The following is a 9167-nucleotide window of genomic DNA, read 5'->3' as shown; positions in this document are numbered from 1 at the left end:
TGAGCATTCACTAATCCGGCTAGAACAGGTCCCTACTGCTAATAATGTGGCAGATCTGTTCACTAAGCCATTTAACAAAGCTCATATTGATGTGCTTATGGGTTTTCTGAAAATGATTCGTTTTTAGGATTAAGTTTTTTTTAATTTTATTTCTTTTCTTAATTCTTCAATTTTAGTAAGTTTTTTTTAGGTAGGATAGATTAAATTTGCGTATTTTATTTTCTTTTATTTTTTATTTTATTCTATTCTCACCCTTGCACAAATTTAGGGGGAGAAATAATCAAAATTCCAAAAACATTAAAATTTTAAAAAATCCAAAAACATTACAAATCAAGAAAATTAGAAAATATAGTGTTGATAGTTATGTTTGCAGGTGTTGTGATGGGAAATGAAATTACCAAGTGATAACGGACAATCTGAATCTGCGTAACGTACCAAGGACTTGACTAGGGAAAGTTGACTAGGAAGAGTTGAACTTAATGAATTTAAGGACTTGGCAAACTTTGACCTTGTTAGATCCGTTTAGCCTGAAATCACGACGCTCAGATAGGTTGAGCAGGGATATATACATGAGAATCTACCGTCTACATTAAATAACCCGTAACTAGAATTGTGGATTCACTTTTCCTCGATGCGCAGATTCTGTCCTTAATTCCGGTTGGATGGGGTGACTGGGGAATTCCGATAAACTAGGTCTGTAGAAGGTTATTTTCTTTCTTTATGTCTGTTAGTCATACGTTGCCTCCTCTGCATGATCGAGAGATCCGGCCTGGACTGTAACATATGCAATTCTATCTCTCTGCATCTTCTCTCTATGCAATTCTTTCTATCTGTTAGCCACATACTACCTCCTTTGCGTGACTCATAATCCGACTTGGTACATAGTATATGCAACGTTCTCTTCTCAATCCCTCTAAAACTTCAGTTAGTCATATGTTTCATCCTTTGCGTGATTGGAAGAGATCCGACCTGGATGTACATCATATGCATTCTAAATCTATCTTCTCTCTTAATAATTGTCTGCTCACTCGGTGTAAGGAGTATTTTGGAAGTCCTTGATGGCTAGGGCATGCCAGGAAGCGGGAAACACGTTCTAGTAAAATTAAAATTGAACACATACAGGGTGTCTGTAGATCTCGTTGCTCAATTTAGGTGGACAACAATATCCCTGGTTGTAGTCAGTTAAAAAAAATTTATTTAAGAATTAGGGCCAATCATGATAATAAAATTATAATCATATATATGAGTGTGTATCATGTCATTGGTAAATTGTCCAAATATTGTCACAAATTTTTCGTGTTTAAGTGGACCACAATACTGGAGATCGAACAGACGAAGATGTGAAGATAAGGGTACCGACAAGTGGAAAAAGGCTGTCCAACAACTTTGATCCCAGCGTCACAAATTCATTCTCAGTAATTAAACTTTAAGTTGTATATTTTAGTTGGAGTTAATTTATTTTTATTTTTATTTCTATTTTTAATTTTAATTTAATTTTATTTTGTTAACTGTTAAAATCTAACAATTGTTTTTAATTTTGAATTTTGCAAAGTTAATTTTATTTTATTTTTTAATTTCAGTTTTAATATTAATCCTCAAAAATATTTGTTTTTAAATTTTTTGAAAAATATTGGACTGTGTTGGATCCTGCCTTATACTATGCGGTTATCAGGTAAATGACAAGTTGAAATAAAAGGGGGTTTACAGCCGGAATCTTTATCACTTTCTTGATTCCGCCCGCAAACTCTCTCATACTCTCTCTCCTCGGAAAAAATTTCACCGATTTTTGCAAAATTAATCCGATAGTTTTGAAGGTACTGCGTTTTCGACCAGGAATATGCATCTCGTTCTGTGATTAACCGAGTTTTGAGGCTAAAATTGACAAAAGGGAGTTTCGGAGTTTACGGTCGAAGCTTACGATCGTAAGGTGTTTGCGGCCGTAAACTCCCCAAATGACCATTAGCATACGGTCAAGGGTTTACGACCGTAAACCCTCTTTAACCGCAAACTTGGACTTTGACCAAATTTTCAATTTTAAATAAAAAAACTATTAATTAATTATTGGGTTTAATATTAATTTATTTAAAATAGTATTTGTCTTAATTGGTGTGTTTCAGTGCAGATAAGATGGCAACTTTAAAATTTGCAGATATGCACAATCTAGCTATAGTTCTCGCTGATCCTCTACTGACTCATGGGGATTTCAAGTCGATGATTCACGGGTTACGGGAGTGCTGTCTAGCTTCTGCTATCACAATGAACACGGTTGTATACCAGAAGATCATTCGGGAATTCTGGCAAACTGCCAAGATGACAAGGGACGATAATGGAGTTGTAACTGTAAATGCGATCGTTCAAGGATGCAAGATTGTTATTGATGAGACCTTTGTGAGAGAGACTTTGCTTATAAACAACCCTCCGAACTTTCCCACTAAGATTGGTATTAGTGATGCTTAGAGAATTCTACGAAAAATAGGATACGAGGGCGATTGTCCACCAACTATGAAGAAACTTCTGCCTCCTTATTGGAGATTTCTAGCCCAAGTGTTCGTGAGCTATATCTCTGGCAGAAGATCAGGTGCCAATGAGATATCCCTGAGAAACACTAGCGCAATTGTTTCTCTTGCTGCAGTGATAGGTTTTAACTTTTTGAGATTTATTTTGGACGAATTTGTGGTGAACATTAATGCTACTACTTGGGATACTTTCTTAATGTATCCGCGATTTATTCAACTATTCATTAACAAGCAGTTTCGTAATATGGTGAAGGATGGAGAAACACTGGATATGAAGTCTTTGGGTCCTCACACCATTGGACTCATTAAGAAAAATCGAAAGGGGAAGGTGGTCTTTCAGGGGTTATATCCTTTGGTCAAATTTGGACGATTTGTAGAACCGAACGAAGCAGCCGAATCTCATGGATCGTCATATAAGATTTCGTCAGAACATAATTCATCAGAAAAGGTTATCTTAGAAGGTGATATGGTAACAGTATCAGATCATGAAGAGGAAGAAATTGTTGCTCATGTTGTATCAATTGCAGAAGAGCATAATCTACAAAATATTCAAGTTGAAGGAGATTATAATGAAGGGTCATCTAAGAACACTGCTGAGCCTAGTCAATTTGAAGATCTTGATCTTACCGGCTTTGATCAAGATGACATTCCTGAGACTTTTGGAAGAAATGATGATTTCCTATCAAGTGTAAATCTCAATACCTTGCTAGACAGTGTCAGTGATGTTGCTATCCCGACAACAGAGACAAGGGAACAGGGAGACGCTTTTGATTCAACCCCCGTTTCTCAAGCACAAGTGGTTGGTTCTTCAATTCCTACGGCGACGGTGTCAGGGATTCCTCCCCTTGACAGTGCATTGCCTATATCTGAACCACTTGAAGATGATCAACAAACAGACCAGGCTGTGCAACCTCCAGCAAAAAGAAGAAGAAGAGATCCTAGGGTCGGGCTTTTGGACTCTGGCCTTTCTCAAGGTGTGCCTACTCCTCCAACTACTACTCCGGCTATCGTAACCGCAAAACCATTCAGTGAAGGCCCCAGTACCGTTTTTGAAACTGGTGGCTCCTCTATACCACCAGGGTTTTCTCCCACAGGGGCAGATCTTGAAGAAGCTTAAATTCGTTTGGCTCAGTTTTTGGCTCAAGAGCAAACCGCTGCTACTACTTCTAAGGCGAAGGGATCGTTTTTAATGAGGGTCAGTCTAGAGATGAAGATTCTGTAATCAATGAACTTCAGAAAAGGGTCAATGTGCTTGATCAGAAAAACATTGAGCTTAGCATCCAGGTTGAAGATCTTCTAAGTGAAAATACAAATCTAAAGATTCAAGTCTCTGATCTCAAAGAAGATGTAGTTATCAAGACCAAACAGATTTTTGAGCTACAAGCTCACTTCAATCTTTTACCCTCCAACTACTTTGATCTGAAGAAGAAACTAGAGAAGATTTTGGTGTTAAGTACAAGACTACTGCTGATGAACATAGAATTAATCTTCACTCTGAGGCTCACCCCATCGTTGTGCCGACTGCTGATACCTCAAGGGTTGTGAATAGCTTCGAAGATGAACCTGCCCATGCTCCTCACGTTGCAAAGATAATTAGAGATAGACAAGCTGAAGCAGCTGAGAAGGGACAACTCTTATTCAAGAGGAGTTCTGATACAAATGCACCTGGGAACAAATCCACAATCACTGTAACAGATCTCGAGGCCGCAAGGTTCAGAGACACATACGGTGATAGGTTAGGAATTATTTCTTGGGGTTTTCATGATCCCTTGAAAATGTGGATTGTAAGGAGGAAGAGCGGTAATACAAAGCTCTACAAGGACAATTATGACTTCAATTCTTGGACCAGAGTAGATATTTCGGAGCTCTCTCAATCTCCCTTCTCAAAGCCAACAAACAACCAACAAGCAACAAACTTCAAACATTTCCTTGAATACCAAGTGAAGAAGGGATTCCCATCGATGAAAACTGTTGAATCTGTGATAAAATACTATCCAAATGTCATTGACCCTAAAACTGGTCATCCCCTCCAAGTGGTGATGTGGCCTGCTACAAAACAGGTCAAACAAATTCTAGTGCTTCAGAGCTATCCGAATGGATCCTTGAGTTCTATGCTTTACTGTGTATTTGATGAGACAATAACATCTGCTGTCATCAACCTTAAAGAAGGATGCATTCGTCTATATGACAGAAGGGATTTGTTCGAGTTCAGAAAATGGGACATTCATCACTTGAGCAATTTTCAAATTCAGGTTGCTGAGGAGATTTTCGAGTCGGCTGCGAAAGAGTACACTGCGATGGTTGCCGAGATTATTAATAAGAGAATGTGGAATAGCGCCATGGGACTGGATGATGTAATGCTCGTGAACAAACATTGACCTAAAGCTAGCACCAAACCAAGGGGGAGATTGAAGGGTCTAATTAGTGGTTTGGTATAGGCTTTCTATGTAATAGGTCTTTTTGGTTAGTCGATACCTTATTATAGTTTTCTTGGAGTTTACGGTTGTCAAGGAGTTTACGGCTGTAAGTTGTTTACGGCCGTAAACCTAGGGCCGACCCAATATTGTATAAATAGGGGTTTTCTAGGTCTTTTGTAGTTGTTGATGCCTCAATATTCTCAGCTCCTGTAACCTCAAGTTGTACCATACGTGATTCTAATAGAAAAGCATGTGCAAGCTTGTTTGTTCTTTATTCTACTCGTTCTTAATTGATTTACTAATTGTGTTTGCTATTTGATCACTGGTAAGATCTGTTTTAGGACCTTACAGTGTTGTAGGTTAGACTAGAGAATATGGGTGAGAAACTATCCTCACTTTTTGTGGGCCACAACACCCTTTCCTTCATTTTCTTTCATTCACCTAAACCTAAGGAACGGATGAGAAACTTACCTCACTATTATTATTTTTTTTTTTAAAAAAAGTATATTTCCTACAACTATTATACTCATTTTGTAGGGAATTAAAAACCATGAGTTTTAATATATATATATATATATATATATATATATATATAAAATTTTTAGTAGCTATATAATTTAATAAGTATTAAAAAAGATAAAAAAGTTGGCCAATAGGAATAGGAGAGAGAGTGCGACAATGGGCCCCCTCACCTCCTTCCCTCACCAATTTTCCCTCAGTCAAGGAGTAGTGTTTAGGTGAGAGGGAAAGCTTCCCGCACCCTTTGTTAGAAATTGGGGTATAGAAAGGCTTGGAGTTATGATAATTGTGTTAAACACTTTCAGATTAAAGCATTTGGGTGGTACTACCAATATTCTTTAATCGGATAAGACTTAGAGAGACAAGAACTTAGAATGTTTTGATGATAGTTTTGTATGTACCGGAAATGAGACCAAAACCGGCTTTATGATCTTTGTCTGAAAACTGTCATATGACAGTTTCAAACTATCATAAAACTATAAAAACCCCGCTCCCAGGGGCGCTACCCCCAGGCCCCCGTTTGTTTAGAGGTTTCGCCCGTAAATAAAAGTGTACTTTAAAACTTGATCAAACTTAAACAAGTGTGTACTCCATACCTTCCTTACTTGTTTAATATTTATCAAGATCATTTTTGGTCAACAAAGTAAACTCATTACACTTAAATAATATTGATGATAACAAATCACCAATACAATTTCCTTCAGCCACACCGTCCCGCCTAAGGATATTATTTGAACATCTTCAACAAGTTGGTTGATATATGATATACAAAATAAAAATGAATTAAATGTGAACATCAAAAGTTTTCTTTTTCAACATTCTTTCTAGACGATTTATAAGGGTACTTTAGAGTTTTTATTTTATTTTTTTTTTTTGAAAAATATTTCATAGAAAAAATTGGTATCATAACAAAAATGAAAAAGAGTAAAATAATGGATTTTCATGAGTTGGAAGGATATCACATCATATATATATATATATATATATATATATATATATATATATATATATATATATATATATATATATATAGGATCCGGTAAGAATTTTTTTTTGGTAGGAAGTTAAGAAGTTTTTTTCCTACATATTTTTTGACGAACAAAATAAATGAATCACTAGATGATTCATTTGTAAGATGATTCATAAAAAAAAATTCCCAAAAAAAATCTTTATGATTTATTTTTAAATAAATTAAAAAAAATCATTTTATGATAATTTTAGTGAATAACAACAAAATCATTGTATAAATGAATCATAGAGATGTTTTTTTTGAGAATTTTTTCTTGTGAATCATCTTACAAATGGATCATCTAATGATTTATTTTGTTTGTTTGCGAAAAAAATATGTAGAAAAAAAAACTTTTTAGCTTTCTACCAAAAATTTACTGCTAATCTTGACTCTCTCTCTCTCTCTCTCTCTCTCTATATATATATATATATATATATATATATATATATATATATATATATATATATATATATATATATATATATATAGGAGGGTTCAATTGAGAAAAAAAATGTTGAGAATGGGGGAACCATTCTCAGCCAATCATTTAATGAGCTTAAAAAATGCACGGTGGCAAACTTGTAAATAATCCAAATACATTAATGAGCGGTGGCAAAATTGTAAATAATCAAAAAACATTAAACCATCAGTGCACTTGAGTAATTTGATATCACGTCAAATATCGACAGAAAAGCACCATTTCCCTCTTCGATACACCATAACTCGAAAACCATTTGAAGAACAATCGACAAGAAGAAACACATTTGCAGAAGCATCAAATAACATAAACGAAGAAAAATGTTTTCCGATGAAAACATGAACGAGACCATTTCCTCACTCTTGACAATGAAAGGTAACCATCGGCGTTTTTTCTCGAGTTTCTAACGATTTCGAATCATTTCTAAAATTATCACTTGATTACTTGAAATTTCTCGTAATGTTCGAAAATTATTAGTTGATTTATAACTAAAAACATTATTTTCACACTGTTCATTCTTCAAAAAAGGTTGTTTACTTCAATTTTACTTGAAATTTATGATACTCGTTCATTCTCGTAACCCTCCTTCGTTATTACTTTATTTACTTGAAATTTTTGTAAGAATCATCCATTATTATTTGATATATAAATGATTTTACATCATCTCTTAATTTTTCATCTTTATTCAAAACTATTCTGTCAAAATACAAACGTTACTTAACATTTTGCTTATGTTTTCCTAATATTAACTACTTACCATTACAGAAACGACAACAACAGTGAAGAATACATATAAACGAAAACCAAAAACAAATCAAAAAGGTAAATAAAATATGTTTTGGTTACTTCTGAACACAACCAAAACTAATATTCATTCGTGAATATGTATAGCTTGCTGCCATACATACATTATTAATATGTGAATACAACAAGAATCACTTACGTATGTTCTATTCACATATGAATATAACAAAACATATTCATATGTGAATAAAGAAAATATGAATACATATGTTTTATTCAAATATTCATTCATGAATATGTATGTTATATTAACATAGAACATAACTTACTGCCATACATACATTATTCATGTGTGAATACAACAAGAATTACTTACATATGTTCTATTCACATATGAATATAACAAAACATATTCATATGTGAATAAAGAAAATATGAATACATATGTTTTATTCAAATATTCATTCGTGAATATGTATGTTATATTCACATATGAACAGAACATAGCTTGCTGCCATACATACATTATTCAAATGCGAATACAACAAGAATCACTTACATATGTTCTATTCACATATGAATATAACAAAACATATTCATACGTGAATAAAAAAATATGAATATATATGTTTTATTCAAATATTCATTCGTGAATATGTATGTTATATTCACATATGAATAGAACATAGCTTGCTGCCATACATACATTATTCAAATGCGAATACAACAAGAATCACTTACATATGTTCTATTCACATATGAATATAACAAAACATATTCATACGTGAATTAAAAAAATATGAATACATATGTTTTATTCAAATATTCATTTGTGAATATGTATGTTATATTCACATATGAATAGAACATAACTTGCTGCCATACATACATTATTCATATGTGAATACAACAAGAATTACTTACATATGTTCTATTCACATATGAATATAACAAAACATATTCATATGTGAATAAAAAAAATATGAATACATATGTTTTATTCAAATATTCATTCGTGAATATGTATGTTATATTCACATATGAATAGAACATAGCTTGCTGCCATACATACATTATTCAAATGCGAATACAACAAGAATCACTTACATATGTTCTATTCACATATGAATATAACAAAACATATTCATACGTGAATAAAAAAATATGAATACATATGTATTATTCAAATATTCATTTTTGAATATGTATGTTATATTCACATATGAATAAAACATAGCTTGCTGCCATACATACATTATTCAAATGTGAATACAACAAGAATCACTTACATATGTTCTATTCACATATGAATATAACAAAACATATTCATATGTGAATAAAAAAGTATGAATACATATGTTTTATTCAAAATATTCATTCGTAAATATCAAACTCATTTATCTTATACTTACTGTTGAATGAAGGTAAGAACACTAACATTTCCGATAAAAATTCACCAACAATGAGAGAAACAAGATCAATGC

This window comes from Lactuca saligna, chromosome 1 (assembly GCF_052625555.1).
Source record: "Lactuca saligna cultivar CGN05327 chromosome 1, ASM5262555v1, whole genome shotgun sequence".
NCBI lineage: Eukaryota > Viridiplantae > Streptophyta > Magnoliopsida > Asterales > Asteraceae > Lactuca > Lactuca saligna.
Note: the sequence above shows the minus strand (reverse complement) of the source record.